General features: G+C 42.6%; 1 protein-coding gene across 20 annotated transcripts in view; it reads left to right on the top strand.

The window, feature by feature from the left end:
- Positions 1-252: 252 nt before the first annotated feature.
- BCLAF3 (BCLAF1 and THRAP3 family member 3) overlaps positions 253-15268 on the top strand; it is a 59428-nt gene continuing 44412 nt past the window's right edge. For 13 of the 20 annotated variants that reach the window (XR_012160363.2, XR_012160361.2, XR_012160388.1 and 10 more), the window contains exon 1: positions 254-445. The gene's annotated coding sequence lies outside the window, so the exon portion shown is untranslated. Of the gene's footprint in view, positions 446-6147; positions 6284-15268 lie in introns of all 20 variants that reach the window. The other 7 variants (XM_073356918.1, XM_078854191.1, XM_073356895.1 and 4 more) reach the window with 4 other exon arrangements.

The following is a 15268-nucleotide window of genomic DNA, read 5'->3' as shown; positions in this document are numbered from 1 at the left end:
ACACCGCCCTGGGGAGCGCAGCCAGGGCTGAGTTGAACCATCCTGAGAGGGGCAAAAGGGCCCCCCGCCCCCCACCCTGGGTTTTTGCAGCCGGCTTCTCGCCGCCCCGCCCCCAGCTCTCAACGCCCCGCCCCCAAGTATTTGCCGCTAGGCCCCGCCCCCAGCTCTGTGACCCGCCTGTGCGGTCAGGCCCCGCCCCCTGCCCAGACTCCGCCCACCCCCGCCCGGACCCGAGCCAGCTCTCCCCAGCGCGGGCAGAGGCCTGGCAGCTGCTTCAGCGGGCGGCACGGAGCCTGCTCAGTCCCTGGGCGCATGCGCCGCGCGAGCCGAGCCGCAGCAGCCGCCGCCTATTCTGAGGGGCAGCGGTTGGTCGCGTTACGCCGGGGCCCGGCTCTCTCCGCGGCGGCGGCGGGCCCCGAAGCGGCGTTGGGGGCGATTCCTCCGGGTGAGTGTCCGCGGGGGCCGGGCGCGAGGGGGGGGGGGCTGCGCCGGAGGGCTCCCGCTGGCGGGGCGGGAGGTGGGTGTGTCCCCGGCCGGGCCTCGCGCCCCGCGGCGGGGCGGGGGGCACCTGCTGCGGCCGGGCCGGGGCTCGCTGCGGGTCCCGGCGTGACTCGGGGGCGGCCGCGGGGACACGGCGAGGTGCGGGGCCTGCTCGGCCGCCTGCAGCCCGGGGCGAGCTCCCGAGCGGAGCCTCACCTGGGGACAGCGCTGGGTGGAAACCAAAGCTTCCCCCCGCCCCCAGCCCGGGCCGCCCCCCGCCAGAGCCGCGCGCGGCCTGGGCACCGGGCTGGCTGCGCTTCGAGTTCTCCTAGTGCCCCCGGCATGTACAAAACCCCTCCTAGCACCCCCACCGGCGGCTGATAAATGCCCCCTGCCCGTCGCTTACCTTTCTTCTTCTCCCCCCCTTCCACTCCGGCTGACTCTTCCCCCACCAGGGTGCCAGCCTGGCTTCAGGTCACGGGCCAGGGCTAGGGACAAACAAAATCTTCCCGCTTGATATTTCATGTGAAACCTTGTCCGCTCGTCGTGTAGTAAAACCGAATACAGTTTTTACTGGCATGGCAAATGGCATAAGATTAAAATACCAATCAAGCCAACAGCCTCCTCTTCTCGCCCCCCAAGAAACCCTATTCTAAACTGTCCTGTAAATCGGGACAGGAGAGGCGTTGTAGACTCTGCAAATCTGTTAATCTGGAGAAACTCATGCTATGGTCATAGGTACAAACCCCTAAAATAGATCTCTTGCAGTTATGTTAGAGATGCATACAGTATGATTTGGCCAGGTTTGTAAGGGTCAGGGCAAGTGTAGGACAAGATTTATAAGGTTATAATATCCTGAGGTTACTCATATTTCTTGTTCATTCCATTAAATTCATTTTTTCTATGAACTCTGCTGCATCACCTATACAGAACTGAGTTTATTGCTATTATTTTGCTTTGAACTGAACAAGATGTGTCAAGACCCTTCCTGCCCCAAGAAATTTAGGATTTATGAACACACAAACTTGCACAGCTTAACTGAAGATATGTATTTGTATTAGGGCTGTCAAGCGATTAATCATGCAATTAATTTTTTTAAACAATAGAATACCATTTATCTTAAATATTTTTTTTATGTTTACTACATTTTCACAATACAGAATACAAAGTGTACTGTGCTCACTTTGTTTTTTATTATAAATATTTGCACTATAAAAAACAAAAAAATAGTATTTTTCAGTTCACCTCATACAAGTACTGTAGTGCATTCTCTTTATCATGAAAGTTGAACTTACAAATGTAGAATTGTGTACAAAAAACCTGCTCTCAAAAACAGAACAGTATAAAACTTCAGTGCTGACAAGTCCACTCAGTCCTACATCTTATTCTGCCAATCACGAAGACAAACAAGTTTGTTTACATTGATGGGAGATACTGCTGCCTGGTTCTTATTTACAATGTCACCTGAAAGTCAGACCAGGCATTTGCATGGCACTTTTGTTGCCGGAGTTGCAAGGTATTTACATGCCAGATATGCTAAACATTTGTATGACCCTTCCATGCTTCGGCCACCATTCTAGAAGACATGCTTCTGTGCTGCTGTTACTCGTTAAAAAAATGCGTTAATTAAATTTGTGACTACATCTTGGGGGGAGAACTGTAAGTCTCCTGCTCTGTTTTACCCGCATTCTGCATATATTTCATGTTATAGCAGTCTCGGATGATGACCCAGCATATGTTCGTTTTAAGAACAGTTTCACAACAGATTTGACAAAACGCAAAGAAGGTACCAAAGTGAGATTTCTAAAAATAGCTACAGCACTCAACCCAAGGTTTAAGAATCTGAAGTGCCTTCCAAAATCTGAGAGGGACGAGGTCTGGAGCATGCTTTCAGAAGTCTTAAAAGAGCAAAACTCTGATGCAGAAACTACAGAACCTGACCCACCAAAAAAGAATATGAACCTTTTGCTGGTGGCATCTGACTCAGATGATGAAAGTGAATATGCATCAGTCCGCACTGGTTTGAATCGTTATCAAGCATAACCTATCATCAGCATGGAAGCATGTCCTCTGGAATGATGATTGAAGCACGAAGGGACACATGAATCTTTAGTGCATCTGGCACGTAAATATCATGCAATGCGAGCTACAACAGTGCCATGCGAATACCTGTTCTCACTTTCAGGTGACTTTGTAAACAAGAAGCAGGCAGAATTAGCCCCTGCAAATTGTAACCAACCTTGTTTATCTGAGTGATTGGCTGACCAAGAAGTGGGACTGAGTGAACTTGTAGGCGCTACAATTTTACATTTTTATTCTTGAATGCAGGTTTTTTGTACCTAATTCTACATTTGTAAGTTCAACTTTCATGATAGAGAGGTTTCAGAGTAGCAGCTATGTTAGTCTGTATCCATAAAAAGAAAAGGAGTACTTTTTGGCACCTTAGAGACAAGCAAATTTATTAGAGCATAAGCTTTCATGTGCTACAGCTTACTTCAGCAGATAGAGGTTGCACTGTAGTACTTGTATGAGGTGAATTGAAAAATACTATTTCTTTTATCATTTTTACAGTGCATATATTTGTAAAAAAAATAATGTAAAGTGAGCACTGTGCATGCACTTTGTATTCTGTGTTGTAACTGAAATCAATATTGAAAATGTAGAAAAACATCCAAAATATTTAATGAATTTCAGTTGGTATTGTTATAAGGGTGATTAATTGCGATTAATTTTTTAAATTGTGATTAATTGTTTTGAGTTAATCGTGAGAGTTAACTGCAATTAATTGGCAGCCCTAATCTATATTGATTTCATTAAACAGGTACAAGTTGTGTGTGTAGGGACTGGTATTTTGGCTTGAGAGTTTTACAGGATTGAACCAAATCAACATAGACATCTACACAAACTTGCACCAATTTAAACAAAGTAAATATGCAATAAATAGTTGAAGTGGTACAAGCTTTTGTGTAGACAAACCCTTACACCTAAAGTCCTTGTCTAGATAAAGCTACTCAATTTTATAGAAACATCTTTTTGCCTAGCATAGATAAGTGGTAACACTTCTAAAAGCACAAAAGTGAGTTAGGAGGCTAAGCGCCATTTTCAAAAGTGACTTAGGCCATGTCTACAGTACAGAATTATGTCTACGTAACTTATGTTGGCATACAGCCACCACAGTTATTAACTGGCTTGTGTATGTGCACGTGGGTCCTAGTGCTTGTATTGATTGTGTTGTCAGTAAGCAACGCAGTGTCTACACTGACAGTGCATCAACCTAATTACATCAGTTGTGACTCTAGGCAGCTCAGGGAGGTGCTGTTACTCAGTTGGTGCGAAGAGGCACTTACATTGACGGGAACCAAAAGCAAAGACCCTTCCACAGCTAGGTTGACACAAGACAGGTTGTCGACCTAACCCTGTAGTGTAGACTAGGCCTTAGGCTCCTGAAAATCACTGAGAAAATGGGGTGTGTGCTCCTTAGTCACATCGGATCTCTTGAAAATTTTATCCGATTCCTAAAAAAGAGAGACAAGTGAGACAAGAAGTGATGGGAGAACTGGAGGAGAGAGCCCCTATCATAATTAGTTATGTTATTTTATTTCTTACCTTTGTAGGTCTCTATTCTTTCTTGAGTATTATGGGAAGAGATTTGTGTATTGCATTGGAAATTGAAGGCTGTTTCATCCATAAGGGACAGCATAGAAGAAGGCACAAAAATGTCAGTGGGAAAAGCATACAAAGGAGATCAGAGCCTGGGGCAGAGTTGGAAGGCAAGGACGAGAAGTTTAAATTTGATATTCAGTTGTTTCTGAACAACACATTTTTGACATCTTGAAAGTTCTAATTGGATTTTCTAGAATAGTTTTAAAATATTTTCTTCTGCAAGTGCTAGTGTGGGAAGAGATCAGTCAAAAGTAATTCATTTAGTTTTTGAGACATACCCTCATAGTTCTGATGAACAGCTGTCTTTCCTAAATAATGTCTGTGCTATACTGTGCACCTCCACATCTGCCTCCAGCAAAATAACTCTGGTGGTATTGCCACTACTTTAGTATGTATAATCAAGTCAATTTTCTTCATGCCTGTGATAAACTGAGGCAGGATTCATTTTGGTCCAGTCATTGCTAGAAAAACCAACTCTGTCAATGGACATGCATTTTGAACAGGGACCACCCTCCAGGTAGCTCTGTCTTGCAACGTAAAGGAGATCTTTGTCCTTGGATTATACTAAAGCAAGGTAGTTAAAACAGGTTGGATCCCATCTGTATTACAGATGGAACCATATTTTAATCATCTCAGGGGAAGGGGAAAGTATAGTAAATAAATTCTCCAGGATGACTTATTTTGTAGTGTAGATGGGCAACATAGTTAAAATGGCTGGAAGGGACCTCAAAATGATCTACTCTAGGCTCCCAGGCTGAAACAAGACCAAATAAACCTAGAGCATCCCTGGCAAGTGTTTGTCTAACCTGTTCCTAAAAATCTCCATGGACTGGGATTTCATAACTTACCTTGGAAGCCTGTTCCAGTACTTAACTTTTTAGTTAGAAAGTTTTTCCTCGTATCTAACCTAAATCTCCTTTGCTTCAGATTCAGCCAATTACTACTTGTCCTGCCTTCAGTGGACATGGATAATTGGTCACCTTCCTCTTCATAATAGCCCTTGAAGCTTTGAAGACTGTTATAAGGTCCCCCCTTAGTCATCTTTTCACAAAATTAAACATGTCCAATTGTTTTAACCTTTCCTCATAGGATAGTTTTTTAAACTTTGTCATTTTTGTTGCTGTCCTCTGGACTCTGTCCAATTTGTTCATCTTTCTTAAAGTGTGGTGCCCAAAACTGGATACAGTACTCCAGCTGAGGTCTTACCAGTGCATTAATTTAACAGTGGGTTTGATATTTCATCTTTATGATATATAAATTCGAACAGTTACCTCCTGTGTCTTGCATACATGTGACACTCCTGTTAATACACCCTGGAATATTTGCCTTTTTTGCAACTACATGACATTGTTGAGTCATTCACTTAGTTATCCACTGTAACCCCCCATATCCTTTTAGCAGTACTGTTGTCTAGCCAGTTATTCGCCAGTGTGTAGTTGTGCGTTTGATTTTTCCTTGCTACGTGTTGTACTTTTCACTTGTCGTCTTTGAATTTCATCTTGTTGAATTCAGACAAGTTCTCCTATTTGTCAAAATTGTTTGAATTCTAATCCAGCCCTCCAAAGTGATAGAAATCTTCCCAATTTGATGTAATCTGCAAATTTTATAAGCATACATACTCCATTGGGTCATTAACGAAAATATTAACTAGTACTAGACCCAGGACAGACCCTTGCAGGACCATACTAGCTATGCCCTTCCAGTTTGACAGTGAACCATTTATAACTACTCTTTGAGTACAATCTTTCAACCAGTTTTGCATCCACCTCATAGTAACTTCCTCTAGAGCACATTTCCCCCCTAGTTTGCCTATGAGAATGTCACGTGGGACTGTGTCAAAAGTCTTAATTAAATCAAGATGTATCCCATCTACTATTCTCCCCCCTCATCCAGTAGGCTATAACCCTCTTAAAGAAGGAAATGAAGTTGGTTTGGCATGATTTGCCTTATGACCTTGTTATCCTATAGGTGCTTACAATTTGATTGTTTAATGATTTGTTCCAGTATCTTTCCAGGTATCAAAGTTAGGCTGACTGGTCTATAATTCCTGGAATCCTCTTTCCCCTTTTAAAAGATTGACAAAGGACAAACAAAGTACTTATCCTCTGGAACTTCACCTGTCCTCCACGAGTTCTTGAAGGTAATTGCTAACGGTTCAGAGATTCTTTTAGCTAGTTCCTTGGGTGAACTTTGTTAGGTCCTGCTGACTTGAATACGTTTAAGTTATCTAAATATTCCTTAACCTGTTTGTTCTCTATTCTGGCTTGAGTTCCTTCCCCCTTGTTAATGTTAATTGTGTTAAGCATCTGGTCACAATTAATCTTTTTAATGAAGACTGAAGCAAAATAGGCGTTAAACTGCTCAGCCTTCTTAATCTTCTTTTATTAGCTATCCTTCCTTGTTAGGAATTTGACCTACACTTTCCTTCATCTTTTGCTTGCTCCTCATATACTTATAGACTCTCTTCTTCTTGCCTTTTTTATCCCTTGTTGGGTGTAACTTGTTTTATGTCTTAAACTTTCTGATTTTTTGTCCCTACATGCATGTGCAATTTTTTTGTACTTGTCCATAACAATTTGTCCATGTTTCCACACTTTGTAGAATCCCTTTAGATTTTCAGGTTATTAAAAGAGCTCTTGGTGCAGTTCACTGGCAGCATTCACATACGACATCACTGAAAGTCCTTTTTAGTGTTTTTTGAAAATGATCTGGAGAAAATTTAGTTTCCTGTTGTTTTGTGATTATTAAAAACAGTTCTCTGTTAGGTTTTATATAATCGTGTGTTGTATAGCATTCAGGTGTTATAGAACTCTGGAGAAGATTGTGTTGAGATTGTACCGGTGACCTTTTTCTTGTCCATGACCCTAACCTGCAAAAGGGGGAGACTGGGTAGAAGAGGAGCTTTAGCTCAGTTTTGTTTCTTCATGAAGTCTAAAAGGCCCAAAAGAGTTCTATGAGCTGAAGGGGTAGTATCTTTCCCTAGTTTGTTTGTCAGAAATTCAGGTTTTATCTCCCCTGGAAGATACTCTAGGAGACTAGGGAGCTATTGAATTCAGGAAATTTCAAGACACTGAAAGATGAATATTTGAGACTATGAGGGTTTAGTGTGGCTTGGGAATGCCTCTCAATTCAGAGTAGAGTTCAAGCTTTCATTATGTGACCCACATGGTCCGTTATAGCCTGGTGCAGTGCAGCAGTGGGTCTGCCTCTGTTTCCCTCCTGGCCTTTTGTTGTTCCACCCAGCCTCCAACACCTTCTAAGTTGAGGTGATTTTAGCGCTCTGGCTAGGTCACCCAAAAGTTCCTCCCCTTCTGGGGTACCGAAAGTCCAAAATCAACATGAAGAAATAAAAGCTTTCTCCTTACCTCAAGGAGAGCCTGTAGCAGTAGTCTTCCACCCTTCCCAGCCTGTCTTCTCTCCTGCAGTGAAAACTCAAGTTGTGCTCTCTCTCACACCCAGGGAACAAATCAGTTGGGCTCTCTTCCCTTTAGCTTCTTCCTCAAGGCCTGACATCTGCTTCAAATGTCCTGAAGTGGGGTTGATTGGGCCTCCAGTAGCCCATTAATTCTTACGTGACTAGTGTGATGGATTGTACGAACCTCACACATGATTTAAAAAAGGAAAGTTAGTCATTTTAGTAGTGAAATAAACCTCCTGAATAGGAACTGAAAATACAGTGTTGTCCTCCTGAGTCCGCAGACTATGTAGAATTCCAAGACAACTGCCTCACATCATCTTTGAAGTGTACTTATGAGGATTTCTCTGGTGCTCCTCACAGAAATGTCTAGATAATGTTTGTGGTTGACACTATAAAAGGTAGACTTGGAAAAGACCTTCTAAATCTGTGGTGTATAACCTAGGGTCTTAATGCTTTCTCCACAAAAAACTGCATTTATTTTGGGTTTAAAAAATATAATCATTATGTACATTATTTTTAGCCCATTGGTTCTTGTAAGTTTCCACTGCATTCTTTTTTTGGTGCAAACATGGTGTTTTACTGGCCTAGGTGATGTCACTGACTGGGTGAGTTTTCATGTAAGTCTGCTAAAATTATAGCAGATGCCCAGTAAACTTACTCACATAAGACATTTCTGCTGTTTATATTTACTAAAGATCATCATCATCATGTTCCCATTACGTCTCATGGCAGCGACAAAGCTCTTCCACTCCTGTCTGTTTCTGGCAGGTCTTTTAATGGTTACCCAGCTGTGCCCCAGGCTTTTCAGCTCAGCTTCCAGAGCTCTTTGCCATGTTGTTTTCGGGCGGCCTTGTTTTTGCTTGCCTTTAGGTGTCCATTTTATTGCCACTCTGGTGATGGAATCGGTTTCCATCCGAAGCACTTGGCCAATCCATCTCCAATGCCTCCTGGCAATGATGGTGCTCATATCCTCTTGGCTGCACTGTGTGAATAGGTCTTGGTTTGAGATTGTCCTGGGCCAAAAGATATGGAGGATTTTTCTGAGGCAGGTTGTATGGAATTAAGGTAGTTTGGACACGCGTCCTCCTTTCTCATTCCCCAGTATTCTGCACTGTAAAGTAATGTTGAAAGTACGCTGCTCTGATAAATCTTGAGTTTGGTTTTGTATGTTGATGATTTTCCGACTGTATCTGAGCTCCTGAAGGTGTTCCTGACTTTATTGATTTTGTTCTGTATGTCCTGGCTTGTTCCACCATCTTGACTGATGGTGCTGCCCAAGTATGTGAATGTTTCTACATTGGTGAGAACATAATCCTCTATCCCTGTTGGTGATGGTGAGACAACATGAAAGGTCATGATATCTGTCTTATTGTAGTTGATTTTCAGTTCAATTTGCTGTCTGAATGCATTGTCGAGTTGTTTTTTCTTGCATATGGTGTTGGGTATGTGATAGAGCGAGATAATCTGTGAAGTCCAGGTCTTCAAGGATGTCCATTTAATGCCTCTTGGCATGTCTTCCGTTGTATGCTGCATTACTAAAGCTGTTCCCACAAATTAAAACATTGTAGAAAATTCTTTTAAATTTGTTGGAACAAACCCATTGATGCGCTGCACTTTTTTTCTTCAGCATGGTAAAGCTTATAAATCCTATAGTAGGTCTTCATCCTGCTTCCATCTTTGGGATGGAACTCAGGCATATGGGACAGTTTGTGTGGAATTTATGATTTCTGTATGATATTATGAACTCTGTATGTTTATGCCCGGGTGGTGATCTTTACAATTTGCATCATACTGCTTGTGGCAAGGAGAAAGGGGACTGAATAGGCTGGTCATTGAGGACCTTTAGCTGACTAGGCCTTGCCCTAGCAAAACAATAGTGTGGCTGCCACCTTGGTAAAAAAAAAACTGTCCACAGAAGAGCATGGGGGAAAAAACAGAAGGAACAAAGGGCTAGGAGTCAGTGTTAGCTTTCAAAACTACAGAGACTGAGAGGGTCAGAAGCACCAAGGCCCTGCTTTCTGGGCTAGAGGGAACCTTGTGACTGTCAGACCAACAGAAGCCAAAGGAAGCTGGTTGCAGGAGTCAAAGCAGACTCCATGATTCAGAAGAGAAGCTTGAACTGGAGGCATGAGGTCCAGGAGAGGGGGCCTGGAAGCCTGAAATGTTATATACCAAATGACAAAGAATGCTCAAGAGTGGTGAGGAAACCGAGGCAGGGAATTGTATACAGATGTTTCTTATTTTGCACCGATCTGTGTATCTCATGGTGTCTAAAATAAAGCAGGGTGGATAAAAATTGGTGACTTTTTGAAAAACATAAAATTGATTTTTTATTTTGTTTAAATTGTATTTTTTTCTTTTTAAAAAATAAACCTGTTTAGCATGAATCTGAATTTAATGCAAAATACATTAAAGCCTATATTTACTGTAATCTCTTAAAACATTTAAATAAATATTCTGAATGCATGAGCCTCTATGAAAAATGGAGTTAAAGGCTGTTCTTCTATATAAAGAAAAACACTGGGAAAAAATCTAACTTTTGAAGTCAAGCATTATGAATATGGACGAATAGATCAGCCTAAGTAATTTAAGAGATAGTTGTTTCATTTTTGAGAGACTTAGGTGAGATTAGGAATTTAAGATCCTGTTACTTTTGTTTGGCATATTTGAAAATTTTCCCAGGCTGACCTGAAATCAGTTTGTTTGACTGACTACAGTTAACCCCTCTGTTTAATAAATTTTTTAGTTGTGTAAGTATGAAACATGTTTTGTTAAGAGAGATTTATGTATCTAAAACAATTAAGGGTGTTTTGTTTTATATGTATGTTTTATACACTTTATACACTTTATATGCTGTTTTGTGTGTTTAAATTCTAATTGTCATCCTAATACAGCTTTCTACAAACCGTGAGCTAAAAGTTAATTATCTAGTAAATAAGCAATATATCATTATCATTTTCTAACAAACTAAAAATGTACAATAAATAAGAATCTGAAAATATTAAGCTATATTATTGCTTAAATAAATGTATATAGTCTACCCTTCTAGATAGCAAAAAGATGCACCAAATCTAGTGTAAAGGCTCTGTTTAGTTGTAAATCAACATGTTATATCAACCAATGAAAATGCACCTTCTTTAGAAAATTAACTGAAATACAAATGGAAAAGTTGATTAAAATCTTATGTAAATCAAGGCTTTCCCCTGGGTTTTTTAAATCAGTGGTTTTCAAACTGTGGGTCACGACCCAGTACTGGGTCGCAGAATATAAGGCACTGGGTCCCGTCGGTGGTGCTGCCCAACTAAGGCAGGCTAGTCCCTACCTGTTCTGACACCACGCTGTGCCCCGGAAGTGACCAGCAACACGTCTGGGTCCTAGGCGGCGGGGGGGCACAGGGCTCCACGTGCTGACCCTTCCCCGAGCACTGGGGTTCCCAGCCAATGGAAGCTGGGGTGGGGGGGAGGGGTGGTGCCTGCCCACGAGCGCCGCATGGAGATGCTTGTGCGCCTCCACCTAGAAGCCAGACATGCTTCTGGCCGCATCCGGGGCGGAGCGCGGTCCACAGTTCCAGGACAGGCAGGAAGCATGCCTTAGCACCCCCACTGCACCGCTGACCAGGAGCTGCCTGAGGTAAGCCTGCTCCCCAATCCTCAGCCCTGAGCTCCCCCCCAAACCCAGAGCCCCATCCTGCGCCCCAAACTCCTCATCCTCGGCCCCACCCCAGAGCCTGCACTCCAACCCTCTGCCCTAGCCCTGAGCCTCCCACACCCCAAACACCTCATCCCCAGCTCCGTTGGGTCGTGGGCATCAACAGTTTTCTTCAACTGGGTCTCCAGAAAAGAAGTTTGAAAAGCACTGATTTAAATCATTCCACCCTGCAGTAAAGTGATTGGTTTAGATATCCCTCTGCAAATTCTTGTTTATCTGCTTCAACTATCATGTCACTGAAGAGTTAAACTATACACCTGAGTACCCATTAGGGTGGAGTTCTGGAAAGTGTGTTCTTAAGTTACTGGGGAGTCATGAGCAGGAGTGTGTGTTTTGCACTGGTCTTGGGGCTAGGGCAGCTGGACCATGGAGCCCTTCCGAGAAGGGGTACCAGACAAGAGTCTGTTCCTGGGGAGTGAGCCAAGAGGCCAAAGAAAGAGAGTATCTGGAGCTCACTCAGAGGAGCTTAATAGCATACGGATCCAGTGACAGCAGCCTGATGAGCCTCCAAAAACGGGTAGCTACGCCAGGTCTGTGAAAGCTTGTTAATCCCTGGCTCATGGGTATACCTCATCTGTTGAAAAGACTGCCAGGTTTGTCTTGCCACCTTGTTTATGAGTAGGACAGACAGACTTCTATGCTGCAGGTCTTAGCTCTTAGGGCAGTTGAGCTTTAATGTGTCTGGATCTGTGTCAAATGTTTTGGCTGTCTTCTGAGGTTGAGCCTCTGAATTCTTGGCTTCTCTCTCTTGCTGAGCCACTGCATTGGTGCATGCTTTGGTATGTCCCTGCTAGATACTTGCTTGGCAAGTGGTCAAATGAGAGACCTTCAATTCCTAAACCTCTTTCCAGATAATGCATGGATAATGAGCTCTACTAGTTTATGGCTGGGGAAATGCCCTTCCTCTCTTTCTCCCCATCTCCTGCCTAGCCCACAGATGAATCAACCAGACCACCTTATTAACAAGGCTAGACGAAAGCCAGATAGGAGAGGTATCAAGATGGCAGTAAGGGACCATTGTGCCCAACTCCACAGAATACCCAAAGTCCACATATTTTATAGCCTATTTACAGAAGCCTTAACTAGCTACTGTTTTTCCAGTTAGACTTACCGATGTAAATTTTTTCCATTCAAGGTATATAAGGGTGGAGGTTGGGACACCTCCAGTTCCCTCTCCCATCAGCCAGGTGACCACAGTTCCGATTGATGATTCCTGAGTCTGACCATGCTGGACAAAAATCCACATAAAGGAGTCAGGAATCTATGAGCATACCCTCCTCCAAGACTTGTCTGACAAGGGAAGCAAAGAAGCAGCAGCCTTTTGGAGCATACAAAAAGATTAAAATAATCCGCCAACAAAAGCTGATTCCATAAAAGATAGTACTTCACCCACCTTGTCTCTCTCAAATAATCTAGACGTGCATCCCACTAGCTCTGCAGGAATTGCCTTAGCTCTGTGTTGTATGTTAGTATCTCTGTCTGAATCAGACAGGGTAAAAGTACAGGAGCCAAATCCTTGCTGCCTCCCCAAAAGAATGCACATGGGAGAAGGGCAGGGAATACAAATAACACTGGCCATTTTAAGCTCAGGCATAGATTTGTCTTTCAGACCCTTGCTAAGGGTGTTATAAGGATCCTTGTACCTACCCAAAGCACTACTCTCAAAAAGGCAGTGGCCAAGAAAAGTTGTCTTGGGGGCTCAGACTCTTCTTCTTGAGAGGAAAATCAGTTCTTGGAATTGAAACTCGAGGGACAAGAAAAAGGAAATATAGGATGGGTTCCATCAGGAGTACTTCAAGACTATTCTAAGGAGGTTTATTTTTGCATAAGACCATTGCTTATGGCAAGTCTTCCCTTTTGTAAACAAAAAACAACAACCTGCTCTTTCCCCCTGCCTCCCCAAAAAGACCCAAAAAACCAGACAGCAAAATGTCCAGAAGATATTTTTCCTCAGCTTCAAAATTAGTTCCTTATATCTCCTTAAATGGTGTCCAGATTATAGCAGAATGGGAGGGCCCTGCAGTACCCCAAGCTCTGTGGTACAATGGACTTCATTGGATCTCTAATTCAAAGCTTGTGGATTTGTATCCCACTATAGTTGCCAGTAGACAGTGTTAGGGGGCTTATTCCTTCACCCACTTACTTCCCTGGTCCTTCTCACATGAACAGAGAGCAACAATACCCGAAGTCCAAAGGTTCAAACAATTCAATGTTTATTGGGGTGAACTTCCAGCAAGCATGATTCCAGTTAGTTTCCTTCCTTCCTTCCCCCTTCCCAGCTCTGACACCACAGAGCCTTACACCTGTGTCCCTGTTCCCATTCCTGCCCTTAGCCAAATATGATTCCAATGTCCGCACCCCTGTTCCCATTTCCCTCCCCCACACCCACCCACTTCCTGATTGACTGCAGACTATATAGTAAAACTTGAGTTCTGCTTTCTATACCTTAACCAATCATTTTCCTGAAATTTAACTAACCAATCCTAACATACTGTAACATGATTATGTAACCAATTATATCCCACCCCCTTAATTCGTTTACACCCAGCAAAATTAATTATGCAGCAGAGAGGAACAATCACAGAACCAGACAGAGATTATACAGACAGACAATAGCAAAGTGGGAATTATAATGACAAAACAATACAGAAGTGAGGATTTCACATCCCAGCTATTGATAAGTGAGTTCTTGCCAGACAGGATGCTTTCAAACTGAGTTTCCTTTTACATTTTCTAGGCACTTCCCTTTCTCTGGAGGTGATAGGCACTATCAGGACAGGATTGTATTCCTAACAGCCCAGTAGCACCTTCTTTCAATGTGACTAGTTTGGAATGTGAGGAGGTGACCCGTCGCTTATGGCTGTCTCTGTTGCTTAGCCAAAGGCCTTAGCCTAAGAACAGGGCCTCAGACTGTCACAGTAAGAGAAGGACCTTACACTGGCAGACAGTGATTTTGATTGTTTCTTTTATACTTCTAACTAGCCAAGTGATAAAAATACACCTAAATTCTTAGAGTATAGACCTTTACAAACAGGCCTGAATATCTATATCCTAACAGATAGGCAAGTGAATTAATCTGTAAGGAAGATCTATGAGGCAGATTCAGCAACTCAAAAGGCCACCGCAGAGTCCACCTGCTTGGCTCAGACAATCCTGACATAGAATTACTGTCTAGTTTCTTCCCCAAACTAATCAGTCTCATGACCTGGGACTAAGTCTTCATTTATTAATAATTCTTTCATATATTGCTATGATTTTTAGGTAACTAATACTCTGGGTCATTGTCTGCATACCCTTGGAAAATAAGCTATGAGCAATTTCTTTAATAAATTCTCTTTTTTTAAAACCATAATCTTCTGACTCTCACTGTCAGGAAGTCAGATTACTTGATTTGGGTAAGTTTTAAATGTCCTATATTAAAACAAGTAAGACATTTCTTTCCATGAGGCAAAAGGAGTGTCTGAGCTGGAAATTATAATAGTACCATTTATCCCAAGGCGAAAACAAGTACATGCTATCAGTCTTTCCCACGCTTCCAAGATGACTGCATTGCTGATCTGGATGAGAAGGCTTTTTCTTAGGTTTGACTTAACCACGTACATTCCACTTTTAGTTTGATCGTATTGTATTATCATGGCTTTGAGACGGCTAGGGATGAGCATTATTGCCTCTTCAGCATTACTACTTATTTTCAGTGGGGAGTAAATAGAGATGTTGCTTCTTTAGATGATGGACTTTTTAAAATTAAGAATGAAATACAAAGACTTTAAGAAACCTATGAAGGGAACAAGTTTTTTGTGAAGTACACAAACCATTGTGCTTTTTCTGGATGGGCAGAGTTGGTGATTGGGAAGGAAAACAACTGAATCCTAGCAAAGATAATAGAACTCTCTCTTCTTTGAGAGTATGGATCAGTTAAGGAAGCACCATTTCCAACATGTTCACTAGCCAAGATTTTAAAGATTTTCATTGCATTGGATCGAGTGGGAAATCACTTAT

The sequence above is a fragment of the Lepidochelys kempii genome, chromosome 1 (genome assembly GCF_965140285.1).
Source record: "Lepidochelys kempii isolate rLepKem1 chromosome 1, rLepKem1.hap1, whole genome shotgun sequence".
NCBI lineage: Eukaryota > Metazoa > Chordata > Testudines > Cheloniidae > Lepidochelys > Lepidochelys kempii.
The sequence above is the reverse complement of the archived record's forward strand: the minus strand, read 5'-3'. Positions and strand labels throughout refer to the sequence as shown.